Raw genomic sequence first — 14,810 nt, 5'->3', positions numbered from 1 at the left:
CCCTTAATCTCCCTATTCATTTGTGCCTTACCGCCTTTGGTTTCAAGGAAGATTTATCTGGCTGCACCCGCCCAGCCCTCTTGTGTCACACCGCTGCCCATGGGGCCCTGCCATGGCCTCAGGCCGCAGCCAGCTCCCCCCTCCCTCGGCTTGGCCAGGCACGGCACCCATCCCCTGACTTTCTGAGTGACTCAACACCTCCAACAGCTTTATAAACTTCAAGCTCGGCGGAGAGGCCACCCCCTCTCTGCCACTGTCGGGGATGATGTGCTTTTTTGGTGTAAATTCTAACAGGAAGCTCGAAAGCAGCTGTGTTGCTGGCAGGGGCCACCTGACCCCCGGTGATGCTGCTGGCTCTGCCACCGAGTGTCACCACCTCTTGCGTAATCATGACATGACTCCAGCTTTCCTGGGACCTGGTTATGCAAAAAAGTAACAAAAAAAACACAAACCAAAAAACCAACCCCAAACACAAAACCCCAAAATTAGAATCCTCACTGACCCATTAACATGTCTCTCCGTGCAGGGCTGTCACAAGCAGGCGTGCGGTGAGGCAGTGTTCAGCAGAAGAGGAGTCAGTTGTCATTCTCTCCCTCGAACCCTGCCTGTGTGGCTCTTGGGTGAGGAGCTGATGCCAGATGACTCTGGGTGTCACATCCAACCTGCAAGGTAAGTCCTGGACAGGATGGTGAGAGGGAGTTCACGGCATTGGGGCTTTTTCAGGTGTTGTGGGGCAAAGGCAGCAGTGATGCCCTACCAGAAAAGCATTTCTGTTCTTGTCCCTAGACCTCTGCTAGCTTTCCTGAAAAGTGACAGCTTTTGGCATGAAAATTGCTGTCTTTTTTCTTTTTCCATCTTTATTTTCCTTTGGTTTTTTTCATCTTTTTTCTTTAATTGATTTTTTTCTTAAATCTTTTTTCCTTTTTACATCTCTTTTCTTCCTTCTTTTTTCTTTCCCTTTTTCCTTTTTTCTTTTTCCTCCTTCCTTTCTTTCTCTCTTTCCCCTATATGTTATCTCTATGCAATCTGTGCTTCCTCCCATCTGTCCCTGAATTATCTCTTTCTCTAAACTTCTGACATTCAGCACTCCTGAGTGCCATACCTGCTGACACACACAGGGATGCACACACACTCACCATATTGCAATGCCTGATATCTGCCTCCCTAATTTCTCTTCCCATCCTCAAGGAAAGTGAGGGATGTGGTTATACTTATGGTATGCTTCTACTATGTTTGCCTAGTTGTTGAAGTTGGACATTTTTGTTGCCTGTTCTTTCCTGTGTGTTTATTTTGGTTCAATCTCCTCTTCACATCAGAAACACCAACATGCACTTGCACATGCCTGACTGTGACACTAAGGAAGAATTTATTTCTGCTTTGGGCAGATTTTTGTTTCTAGAGCATCACCTGCTGTCTGTACAGCAGCCAGCACAGCAGTAGAGCTTGATAATAACATAGTGAATATAAGGTGCTGGATTTGCAGCCCTGAAGTGAGGAGTTGGCACCATCTCCGTGGAGAAGCCACAGTAGGAAGATGGCTTCCTTGGAAAGAACCTTCTGCTGGTGGCTCCCACCCTTTGCATGTCCTTTGCATGTCTCTGCACAAAGCTTTGCTTGTGGAGTTGGCAAGGCTGGGAAAGGCAGTTGGCCTTAGTGATACTAGTGGCTAGTATGGAGTGAATGATTCCCTAGGCCAAGAACAACTGTCATGGAGGTCCCTGTATGGTATTGGTTTTTGCTCAACTTTTATCTTTTAACCATAACAAACTCTGCTGTGAATTTCCTAAGCTAGTGCACTTGAACTAAAAGCACAACCTGTTTTGCTCCAGCTGGTCTGTATGCGCTTCAAGCCTTTTGCTTTCATCTCCCTGTCTCCTCATCCTCTCCTTCCCTAGTCTAAATTTCTCCTATGACACTTTTGGCCAGTTTTTTAGTGTGTTGGAGTTCCCAGGTGCAAACCTCTTTTGAAATCCTCATCCTTTAGGTCAAAGTCTGTTCAAAAACATAACCTTTGAAAACTGGCTTTCTCTTTCCTTGCTCTGTATGAGGAAGATATTGATGTATATGCCCTTCACTATGTCCCTGTTGTGGTTTCATCCCAGCTGGCGACTAATCAGCTACTCTCTCAGTCTCCCCCCACAGAGGGATGGGGAGGAAATTCAGGAAAAAAGGTAAAACTTGTGGGTTGAGATGAGAAAACTTTAATAATTAAAATATAATGATGATGATGATGAGAGGGAGACAGGAATAAAATCCAAAAGGGAAAAAACCCATAAGTGATGCACAGTACAATTGCTCATCACCTGCTGATCAATGCCCCACCAGTCCCCAAGCAGCGATCAACAGGCCCTGGACACCCCCACCCCCCAGTTTACATACTCAGCACGATGTCCTATGGTACAGAATAGCCCTTTGGCTAGTTCGGAGCAGCTGTCCTGGCTGTGTCTCCTCCCAATTTCCTGAGGCCTGAGAAACTGAAAAATCCTTGACTTAGTATAAACATTACCTAGCAACAGCTAAAAACATCAGTGTGTTATCCACAATATTGTCATACTAGATCCAAAACACAGCATTGTACCAGCTACTTAAAAGAAAATTATCCCAGCCAAACCCAGGACAGTCCCTTAACAATATCAGAAGCACTAACAAGCAAGATAGAAAATACAAATGATCCAAACGTTGCAAACTGTAAAAATTATTAACACCATGTAGGACTGTTTGTTTCTTTCTATCATTGCTCAGCTTGTAACATGTTTTTTTCAGTTTACAAAGTTTCTGGGGACAAGCCTTTTCCTCTCTTACTTTGAAAAACCTTTCACATCTAATTTCAAAGATGGGGAGGGGTTGTTGTCATTTCCCCCTCTCCCTCTCAGACTTCCCCTTCTGTAGCAAGTTTGAGAGAGAGACAGAGAAAACTATTCCAAAGGCACGCAGGATTTGTATAAAGGCAGGTGGTACTTATTTACTATACCTGGAGGAAGGTGTAAAATTATTGTGTGATATTTTTGAAGCTTGTGCTGAAATAGTTTTCGTTTGGAATTTTAAACCTGAGAGCTGTAGTGTAATTTTTATATGATGAGAAGGTGTATTTAATCCCCCCTTTTCTGCCCAAGGCTCATTGTCCTTATTTTGCTTCAGCAAAACAATGAATTTTACAGTGAAGAAAATACCTCATTAAATATTTTCATTATATTAATTGCGGAGAGTGATAAACATCACAGTAATGAACTTGGAGGATTCAGCAACCTCCACTTCAGAGGCAGTCTTTGGGTTTGGTACTTTAAAGTGGCACAGAAATCTGCAGCCAGGGCTGAACACTACTGCATGGTCAGTAAGCACAAAACCAAAGGCTGTGCCCTGAAGCCACTTTTTCTGCTGGCTTCCAGTGAACTCAAAAACACAGCATTTCCTCCCCTGCTGGCAAAAGTATCCCCAGAGTTTCGCATTAATGTTGTTACCATTAATTAAAATGAAGGAGAATTGGGAATGTGCTGTCAAAAGGCCTTGAGAATTACTCCTGCAAAGAGGTCCTGCTGCCTTGGAGTAATCGACTCCCCTGGACACACTGTGCATCCCTTACCGCACAAAAATCATGGTGCACTCAAACGCTTCGTGGTCGCTGTAGCGATGTAGCAACGTGGCAATATAGTGATGGCCCTTTCTTTGCTCTATCATTTATGTTAAACCCAATATTCTTTGTGTACTTTCTAGTCATCACAAATCATATGCGATGAAAGCTCAAGAGAGAAAAGCCAATACGCAAAAGAAAATGAAACTGCCATCCTGACTTCTGTGGAATTAACCAAATTTCCCCTTCTACACAAGTGTCAAGATTATAGATATAAAATGCAAGTTAATGATACAGTGTACAGTTGTTGAAAAAGCTAGCGAGTCTCATATGACAGAGATGCATATCTATCTGGATGTTGCAAATCTGCCACACCTCAATCTGCTCTTCATAATCACTTGGTTATTTATATAAGCAATATAACATACAGTTCCAGCTACCGAATCTTGTTGTTGCTAGCAGACACATATTAACAGTACATCAAATGCATGCTAAAAACCCCTTTCTGAAGATCTTAAATTAAATTAGCTGAAAAGTTATGTCATTAGATAAATAAGACTGTGGGAGGAACTCTCACATGCAGTGATGTCGAATGCCAGCGGTATGTGCCTACTTAGCTGCGAAATGAAATGATGCATTTTTTTCCCCTTAAAAGTCAAATTTGCAAAATCTCCTTGGATTTGAGCATTTAGCAGGGCACTTTGATGAGGTTTACAAGAGGATTTAAAAGCACCAGCTTTAACTTTTTCTGATTTTCTTTAACAGTTCATGCTATTGCCTCCAAACCTTTTGATGCCTATTCCCCAGCCATCCAACCCTTGTACCTGACACTCCAGCTCACCTTCATTCCCATTTGGCTCTGGGAGTTTTTGCTTTTTAAGGCAGTTTGCATTTTCAGCTCACCAGATTGAGAGGGCTCATTAAATTTCAGTGTGGTTTAGATATGCACATCTCCAAACTGCTTTAGAAAATGGTAGTGGTAGCTACAGGAAATTGTTACTGACACAACACCACATTCTGGTCATGTTCTTTGTAGATTTTGCTCCCAAGTTTCACAGGTTTTAGGTTTTGATTTTTTTTTTTTTTTTGAGAATGGGAGTAAGATTTCTTCAATTGCTTTTGCAAATTGTATTTTTTGTCATTACAGATTGTAGGAAGCAGATTGGTCTATCAGAAGCAACCAGTCCATAAGGTGTACTCTTTATTTGAGCAAATTTAAAATAACATATTGTATATAATAATGTGCATCCATATTGTTTGACAGTGTATAAGAACTACAAAGATGGGAAAGGAAATCAGCCCTTCAGTATTTTTAGACCTTATAGATTACAACTGAGTGTTTTTTTTCGAGAGACTACACTCAAAACCCAACATATTAGTGACCCTAAAACTGTTTTTCAAAGAACTCCACTGTAAATAATTTTGACTAAAAAATAAAGGAAGATCTTTTTAGGAAAACTCAAAAGGCTTCTAAACAACTTCTACTTCAAATTTACCCAGCAAAATGTAATTTCAAAAAGGTATTTTCATGTTGCCATTGATCAATTCCTTACAAGAGAAAATGGTTAACTATCCTGAAACATTTAAATTGTGATAAAACCAGAATGCTTTCCCTTGATCCTCTAGTAACAGCTTTGCAGCTGTTCAGTTCATCCATGGAAAGAACTCTTGCAGAGCATTCCAACATGAGCTGCACTTTGCACCTGAAGAAGGAATTCAGGCATATAAATAAATAGAGGAAAAAGAGTCATGCAGACAGTGTAAAAAGATCAAAACTACAGCTTCAGAGAGAGCAATACCATTTTGTATTTTTTTTACATTCACAGCAAAACCATTTTGTCTGCTCTGTATAGCTAATACCTACATAGCAGAATTTGGATGTGAGCAGCAGGTTTGCTTCTCCCATCGAAAGATAGTGATGATGCCTGAGAGCAGGTTTGGCACCTCACATGCAAAATCTTGTGAGTATATTGGTCTGAGCAGTGTAAAATGTGAAATTCCAGTTTGTTGCATCCTTTCTAGTGGGGTGGGAGAGAACAAGGCATTGGTCTTGTCATGTCAGTGTAGCTGAAACACTCAAGTAGCTACACTCCAAAACTATTTTATAGATGAGGTGTGGAGGTTTTAAAAAAGATGATTGTTTTTAAATCCCTTCTGTGTATAATATTGAAAATAATTAGTAGCCAGAATTGCTTTTGATTTAAAGACAGTGTGACAGTAAATAACTATTCATATATATATAATAATCATATCTATATAATAATCATATAGTAAATAACTATATGATTTTAAAAAAAACCCTGAATTCAAGTGATGTTGAGTGGTAAAATCAAAATGTGAAGAATTTTTGGTTTTGTTTTGGTTTCTTTGTGGGGTTTTTTGTTGTTGTTGAAGGGAAGCTTTCTGTTTTTCTTGGTTTTAAGACTCTTTAATGTTACATTTTTAACCCTCTGCATCTGCAAGAGCTAAACACATTTTTCTGTAATCGAAAGCTGAGGCTCCTGCCTAATGCGTTAACTTCAGCTAGCAGAGGCTTTCAGGAAAAGAGCAGACTTTAGGAAAGTCTTATTAATCTTCAGGATTTTGTGCCTGAGTGACTCCAAAACATCTGTCCACCGGCAAGCAACAGCCCAAGGACCCAGCTTCATCCTGGCGATTCCTGAGCTGACTTTTTCACTAAACACAAGACTCTAGAGCACAATCCAGTTTTTGCTGTTTAGCCTTTCTCACTCCTTGTAATTGGCCTCACAGTTTCCCCTGGCTGCAGTGTTGTTCTCTGCTTCCTGGCTAGGTTATTGTGTGGAATTGGTTTGACGCGTGCTGTTAGCGTGCTACAATGTCAATGTGGCGGCGGCGGTTGGGGGAGTGAAGTGCCCCCTGGGTTCTGGTCTTCGGGGAGTTGAGGACTGGTGCTGTGCTTCTGGGGATCTCTCCAACCTAAGAGCTCTAGCAAGTGCAAACGTTTTGGTGAGTAATCTGATGTGTGTTCTAGCTGAAATCTGTGCCAAGGTCATGGCTCCCTCTTTTCTCAAACCTGTCCAGTAAGTCAGATAAGATACAATTAATAGCAGAGGGTCAGGTAAGATGCGGTTAACAGCAGAATTTAGCTTCATGTTTTGAGAAGGAGCAGTATCTTTATTTTCTTGTGGAGTCAAGCAGTTTAGGCAGAAATTCCCCCTGCTTCCATCTACTAAAAGTGTACTGTGAATATTAAATATTGCAAGGAATAACCCAAAGGGTGGAAGAGATAGTTCACTGTCTTTTGCTGGTTTCTGTAAAGACTGTTACAGTCTGGCTGCTGATTTCTACCGCTTTGGAAGAAATCTGGAGTAAGTGCTGCATTAGTGGAGGTACTCCAGATTTTACATTAGTGTAGTTTCAGACAGAACGCAAGTCCTAAATTAGTGCCTTATCTTATTTTCTCATGATTTAAAAAGGAAACTACAGCAATCAGTTTGAATCTGGAAAAATTATTTCTAGGACTGGACCATGTGAATTTACATAAGTGTTTCACTTTAGCTACCCAGAAGTATATTGAATCTGATAAAGCACTGATAAGCATCCTGTTACTTTGGGCATAGAGAAACTCAATGATTTGGGACTGAAATTAGGAGTTTCATCTTTAGTACAAGTGGATCGTCACCAGTTATGTGTATTATAGAAACTCAGGCAGAAGTGGCTGATGCATGACTCTGCCTTGTAAAATCTTCAAAAGTTTCGTTTATTTCCTGTGATAGCAGAGTGAAAGGGAAATCTCTGACAGAAAATCTTGATATTAACAATTAATGAATGAGAGATGTGGTCACGCTCTGCAGGAGTGCCCTTTGCACCATACGCATGAGTTGAGGAGGCTTGGCAGCCTTCAAGAGAAGCCAACAGTGATGATTTCCTTCCTTTCAAAAGAAAAAGGAAAGCTTTTAGAGAGCATCGGGTCCTTTGACAGGAGTTCTGTGAAAGAACACAAGGATGGGAGTCTTCCTGCCAGAAAACAATGAGAAAGGTGCCATGTGAACTTTATGGTCCTTAACATGCTCCACTCCTGATCTGTTAAATATTTCTATAGATCTTAGTGTGGTCATCAGTTTCTTGTTCTGAAACAGGAGGGTAAGCAATGAGATGGGTTTTATTTAGGTTCCGAAAAAACTTTTGTAAATGGGATGCTATGATCAATCCTGATTCTGGAAGTGTTTGTGCTAGAGCTGGGAGCAGGAAAAGACTGGGAGAAAGAATGGGAGAACTTGGCTTCAGATTGTCTACTTAACACAAAATAATTTCTTAGAGCTAGAATCTGAATGACAGCACTGCTGGGTTAGCAAAACTCCATGGGGTTCTAGTGCGTATGTGTGTCTCTATGTCAGCAATAAGCTGAGGGCTTAATTCAGTTTCCTAAATAAGGAATAATTTGCAGCTGCTGATGTAAGTGACCACACAATGAGCAGGAGAATGGGGAATGAAGCAGGTACTGGAGGTTTTACTGATTGAACAAAATATTTTTGGTTGGGTGTTTTGAAACAGCTATATGAAAATATAAAGAAAGGAATGAGGAATACCAAAAAGCTGTGTTTCCTGATGATTGGTGTTTGCTGGGAAATGGATTTTGAAAATGAGGGGTAGAGATCCTTGCTTTTATCAGGATTTATTACACTTTTCCCCTCAAAGTATTTTCAGGAACTTTGTGACAGTTGCAGCTTTGCAGCTTCTACACAGCAGGGGAGTTTGTCATTTGCAAATGATTCCACTCCATTTTTAAAACAGGGATTTCATGTGCCCTCAAGACCTACTAACCATGGATGACTGCATCCAGGAGAGATTAGACATGTGTTCAGTTCTTCCCTGGTGGTTCTTGACTTCTAATTTCCAAGACAGAAAGCCACTGACTTGCTACTGTCAATAGCAGCACTGCTTAAGCCAGCATTTCTGGCCTCAGAAAAAGCCCTTAGCCTCTGCTTAATTTTATAGAGATGCGTAGGTCTCATGGGATGCATAGCCTGCAATGATGCTTATACTACAGGGAGGAAGGGACTTACCTTTGTGTCTAGACCGCCTCTCACTTCTTCCTCATGATGAGGCATCACTGTAACATCTGGGGTAACCTTCAGATAATTATAAGCTTTATCTTTGTGAATCAAGCTTTACTTTAAAAAAACCCAAACTATTACGACAGCAGTTTTTGTCAGATTCGGTATGAACTAGATGGAATTTTCCAGCCCTCTGGGTAGGCAGAGGGAGGTGGGGAGCGGATGCAGGGCTGCACAGACTGCTGTGCACAAGCATCCTTCTGCTTGTTCAACCAGAGCCAGACGTGTCAGTTCCTGGGCTAGTTCTCTTCTTCTTCCATCAGTCGTGTGAGTGAAGATCTAGTGACTGGAAAAGACTTACTGCTGAGTTACACCAAGGTAAATGCAGCCACACCTTGCTGATTCCTGTTAGCACAGCGGACCAGAAGTGGCCACTTAAAATATCCATGCGCAAGAATTAACAGGCTCATGCCTGCTATCTACGCTGCTGCATAGCATAATGGTTTTCTGTGTTATTTACTGCTTTTCTATAAATAATATGACACAGATCTGATACAGTATGGTCTAAGTGTGCTGTCCATAAGCCAGCTTCAGTAGTAAATGTAGTCTGGTCATGGTGGCATGGCCAAACTGAGCTTGTTTGCATTAGTTAGCTTGGGGGAATTTCAGTCTGTCTCAGCATCATTGCATCTGAATTCAGATGTCTCTGTGCTGCCCTGCACTGTGCAGTGGAGAAATGGCAAGGGGAAAAAGAACAATTCAGTTTTTTGTGCTTTATGTGTTCCTGGAGCAGGGTCCACCAAGTAGGTGCTGAAACTGACGGAACAAGACAATTAAAAATGTTTGTAAAATACTGAGTAGTATTCAGACTATTTTTCAGATACAGTCAACTTTCCAAGGAAAGTTTTAGCTGTTTAAAAATAATCAGCAAAAATTATCTGAAAATACTAAGGTCTTAACTGTTTTGCATTTTCAGCTGTAAGACTTGAGTTTCCAATTCCAGTATTACAGAATTCAACTAAATTATCCCTGTCACGCATAATCTACTGCAAAGTCAATACTTTCAACCCAAAGTATGAAATAAAACAGAGGAAGAAAAAGGATTTCTTTATAGTCCTTTCCCAGAGAAAAAAAAAAGTGCTTATGAAGTATCTTATGTTGAGTATGATGTGATGGGGACATCTTTCTTGGGTGCAGAGGCAAGCCAAATGTAGTGAACACCACGAAGATTTCTGTTATTCATTAACAGTACACATGGAAGCATTTGCAGACCAAGAAATGAAAAACTTGGTCACTTGCAAAGAATCCCTAGTAACTTTGGGGTTCTAAGGGTTTTGCAGTACATTTCCAGTCTGTTGTAAACCCACAGTAAAATGTAGAGGTCAGTTTGGTCCAAATAATACATGAGCTGGTTTTCAGGCTTAGTTACGATAAGCAGTGCAGCCTCAGCAGTGTAGGCTTTGACCACAAGGACTGAGGAATCAAGGAAGGCTGATACAGTTTACAAGCTGCAACACCCAGCAGTTCTGCTGTGGGGGGTTTGGTAATTTGGGGAAGGTTCGCATGGTTTGAAGTCTCATACCTCAAGACCAAAAGATAAAACTAGTCCCACCAAGCCTCTAACTAACAACCTGTTGTGATTAGGCTGCAGGGGCTGTGGTTTAATATCTTTGATCCTACAATTTTAGTACACCAGAAAGTTCAATATATCTTTTAGATTCTGAATCTGTAGAGAAAAACTTGATTTTCAGGAGTACAGCATCTGTGGTTGTAGCCAGGTTTCAAAAGTGATCCACTCCAGAGAATCCTTATGGGGTCTTGGAATCTGATTTTCAAACAGGTACCCAAATGAGTGCAAAGCTTCAGTGGAAACCAGACTTTAGAAAATCTGGCCCGATGGTGAAAATGTTTGATTTTGAAAATCTGTCTGTAAAGGCACTGCAATACATTGAACAGACTTGCAGCAACCCTGAGCCAACAATCATTTGAGTGTTTTCAAAATAGACACATGGCAAAATTGTGACTTTGGCATACCATAGCTGTTTCTGAGTCAGTTTTGCTTTGAATTTTAGTTTAACTCTTCACTAGCAAGTGCAATTCTTCCATCAGTAGCAGCCACAGAAGTAGCTGTCCTGGCGTTCAGGCATACAGGTCATTAAGGTCTGCTCAGTTTCCTCCTTTTCTGCCTGCTGTAATCAATAGACCATGCTATTTCCCATTCAGATGCAGTGAGTGAGTAAGCCCCGTTCCTCAGTAGCACCAGTTAATCACTGCTTTAGCATGAATGTGAAATACTCACTAGTATGAGTAATTAGAGTGATGTTCTTTTATCTTAAGTAGGCCAATAGGTTTAAAGAGTATTGTAAGATACTACTAAACCACAGGACTTTTCTTCTTATTATTACTAAGGTAAAGAAGCAGCAGCAAGGACTGAAAGTTGTTTACTAAGGAACTTGCACTGTTCGTACAGCGCAGTGTTCCTGGTAGAAGTTTTCAAGAGGTTTCTGTTATAAATCATGTCATGCTCACTGGGCCTGTTTATTATCTCAATTTATCAGTGTAAATTCTGAGTAACTCCTGTGGATTAGATACCGATGCGCTAGAGCGGCTTGAGATTAACAGCTGAGTTATGATTTAGTTTAGGACGATTTAATTTCAGAGTGAAAAAATAGGCAGCTATCAAGCTCCTTTATATTAGCGTAAAGCAAGGGTAGCTTGGCTCAGACTTTGTGTTGATTTAAACTCCTTAAATCCTAAATTCAGTTCCTGGTTTAATTAAGACAGGTAAACTCCAGTGATTTTCCATGGATTGGCTCTTACTTATATGTGTACTGAAAGAAGTGTGATAAGGAGGCTGGCAATAGAAGTTTGATGCAAAAATTGTCTGTAGGGTAGTTAATTTCATAATGGAATTACATGTTTTATGAAAAATATTTGGATGCTTTCTTCCTTTCATTTGTTTAAAGTTTTATTGAAAATCAAGTATACAGTATGTGATGAAATCTGTGCCTGTCATATGGCTTACTTTTAGGTAGTCCTGCAAGGAGAAGGGAGTCAGACTCAATGATCCTTATGTGCCCCTTCCACTCTGAGATATTCTGATTCAACGTGACGGGAATACCACAGCAAATCAACCCTTTTCACTTCAGAGTAAGGAAAAGAAATCTCTAACACAGGGAAGATATGCCAAGTCACTCTATGCACTTCTGTATTACATTGATTTTTCCTATTTAATTAAAATACACGTAGATTTATGTTTGGGCTTCCATTCCTGTGGTTTTAGTTAGGAATCCTTCTCTCAGTTGTGTTCTCTCAGCTCAAAATATTTTTAATAGTCAAATTCACACAGTATTTTTGGACATAGGAATGGTCAAACTGAGTCAGCTTAAGATTCTACCTGGCCTGATCTTTGGCCTAATATTTGTGGTGATTCCTTTTTTATTTTTGATGACTACATTATTCTAAGGCAATGAACTCCAAATTTTCATTTTATGTTGTACGAAGATGTGCTTCGTTTTGTTTCTTTTAAATCCACCGCCTGATAATACCAGTATGTTCTTTATTCTTGAGAAATAGTGAGGTAACATTTTTGTTTACAGAAGCTGTTCTGAATCTATGGGTGTTCTGCTTGCCCTTTGCAGGATCTATGCTAATTTTGCTACATCCTTGGAAAAAGAATGATCTGAGGGTCAAGGTCTTGACTTCCAATCACAGAAAAGTGAGATTCACCAGCTGTTTTATGAAGCAGTGTGTTTTGATTAAAGGAAAGCATATATCGTCTGGTAGATCTGCAGTGAATCAGTTCCTGTTAGATACAAGTTTTTCCTGAAGGGCTTTGTACAACCTGCTGGAAAGTACAATTCATCAGTCTGTTCTGATCTGCTGCTCAGGGGGGAGATAAGAGAAAGAAGGGGAGATAGGTCTGAACCAAATCTCTGAAGCCTAAGCCCTAACATGGTCTTCTGTTAGTGGAAGGAAAGCAGTTTTACCAGAAATGAGGATCTTTAGACCAGGTAGATAGAGTTCACATAGATAAACCTCAGAAGAACATGCCCTCTTTTTCAGAGAGGTGTAAATGCTTTAACATCGTCATTAAACTAGGACACTACACATTTAGCCTTTCACACCTGATCAGATGCATTGTAGAAGTGGTAAGGATAGTTTTTGTTGCACATCTTCATGTATTTAGCAGTCTTTACATAAAAGCATGGCTTGCTTTCTGCGTGCTCAGAAAGGTAATGGACTGGAAAAGTTCAAAGCTTGCTCTCTAGAGAAGTAGGGCTTTGGAAAGATGCTTTGCCTGAACAGAACCAGCAGATTTGGTATAAATCAGAGGCAAAAAATGAAAGAACAACATCATTTTACAATGTTTTTGGTGCTTTCTCTTCTGTTCAGGATACAGATAATACAGAACATGTATTATTCTGTATTCTGATATTCTGGCCAGATGTTAGTAATTGTGTTCTACTTTTATAGCTGCAGAAACAACGGGTATCAATGCACCTTAGGAAATATTGGTTGTATAATGCACTTGACCAAAACAGTTCTACTGTCATTGCTAATATTAATCTTTCCATTCATCCTTGTGGGTACAAGCGATGTGTCACCTTGTGCACTTGATTGCTAGTCTGCTCTCATGAAGAGTCCTAAGACAAATACTGTGTGGGTATATGTGCGACTTTGTGGCCTGCAGATATAAATAACAGGTAGAGTTAAGACTCTGTGACCTAAACCTTGATGTTTTCACGTATTGGCCCAGCTAAATCTTCATTCCTTGCCCTTAAAAGGCCAGATCCTGCCTCCGATAAGAACTTCCTCTGTCTTCCACTTTGTACTCAATCTCCTTCCAAACCTTCCCCACCTTCAAGTAAGTGTAAATGTGCCCTCCCTCAGGTTTGACTCCTGCCTCTTCTCCTGGACTCAGCTCTCCCTTCTCGCTATTTCACTTTCATCTGCTTCAATTCATGCACCATTAAGTTGGGATCTAAGGGAAATTCCCCCCTTGGCACAATGGATTAGAGTGTGAAAGATCAAACAAATGTGGGAAAGGTTAAATGAATGTGATGGAATGAGTTTGCTGGAAAGAAGGGTTCAGGTTCTTCCTTACTTTTTTGTTCTGTCTCACAGATGCTTATTTTGGGTCCCTTTTATTTCTCATGCTTCCCAGCTATATTGGGGCAGTGAATGTTGGTGACAGTAATCTTGAAACTTCTTAGAGGATCTCCTTATGACAGGCACCAGGAGCAAGAGGACAGGGAGAAAATAAACTACTTTGCCAGGTGTGGGTGATGAGTTTACACAGTGAAAAAGCCACCTGTTGATCTTTGACTCATTCAACAGAGAAGTCATGTCAAATACTAACCTGAAAAATTCCTGGTAAGTGATTAAGCCCTGAAACAATAGCGTATTTCTGCCTCTTGACGCTGTCAGAAACCACAGGTACACTCATTGAAATTCTCCCTTTGATGCTTTGAGATCAGAAGTAATTTTCATCAAAAGCTGGAGGAATTACCCCAGACATAATTATGCTAAAGGACATTCTGTGTTTTGGTCTTTAGTTACTCTCAGCACCTTTGCATACTGTTTGAGTTCTCAAAGACTTATGGCTAAATTAAAATAAATGCATTCCAAATGCATTTAATCACAAAATCACACTGATTTGGACAGAGACTACTTTAACGGAACTTGTCCTGATTCAAACCAAAATAAAATTGGTCACGCTGAACAAATTCAGATAGTGAATAGATGTGGATGTGTCAGTTTTGCAGGTCTGCATCGTGCAGAGATCACAGTTGATGACAACCTGCCAATACTAAAGGTCTCTAAATCTGTAAAAATAACTAGGTGATATTTTATCTGCAGGCAGCAGAATATTTAATCAAATAGCTTCTACAGAAGATTAGCATTTTGAGGCTAAGTGTTCACATTTCTGCTGTGTAGTATTTATGTAAACGTTTGTGTATATGATGGAACACCTTTACATCCATTCTCACAGTGTTTTTCAAAATCTTCTGATGATCTTTTATGCCTCATTTCTTGGGTGCTAGCTTGAGACACCTTAAAAAGGGATCTGATTCTCAGAAAGAGCTATGAAAGAAAACAGAGTACTTGGCTTCCAAAATTTTCCCCTTTTTGTGATTTATGAGTTGGATTCTTAAGAAATCACTAGTCACTCTTGGAAAACTAGACCATTCAAATGTGGTCTTCTACATGAAACTTGGAAA

This window comes from Falco rusticolus, chromosome 4 (genome assembly GCF_015220075.1).
Source record: "Falco rusticolus isolate bFalRus1 chromosome 4, bFalRus1.pri, whole genome shotgun sequence".
Classification (NCBI taxonomy): Eukaryota; Metazoa; Chordata; class Aves; order Falconiformes; family Falconidae; genus Falco; species Falco rusticolus.
This window is presented reverse-complemented; position numbering follows the sequence as displayed.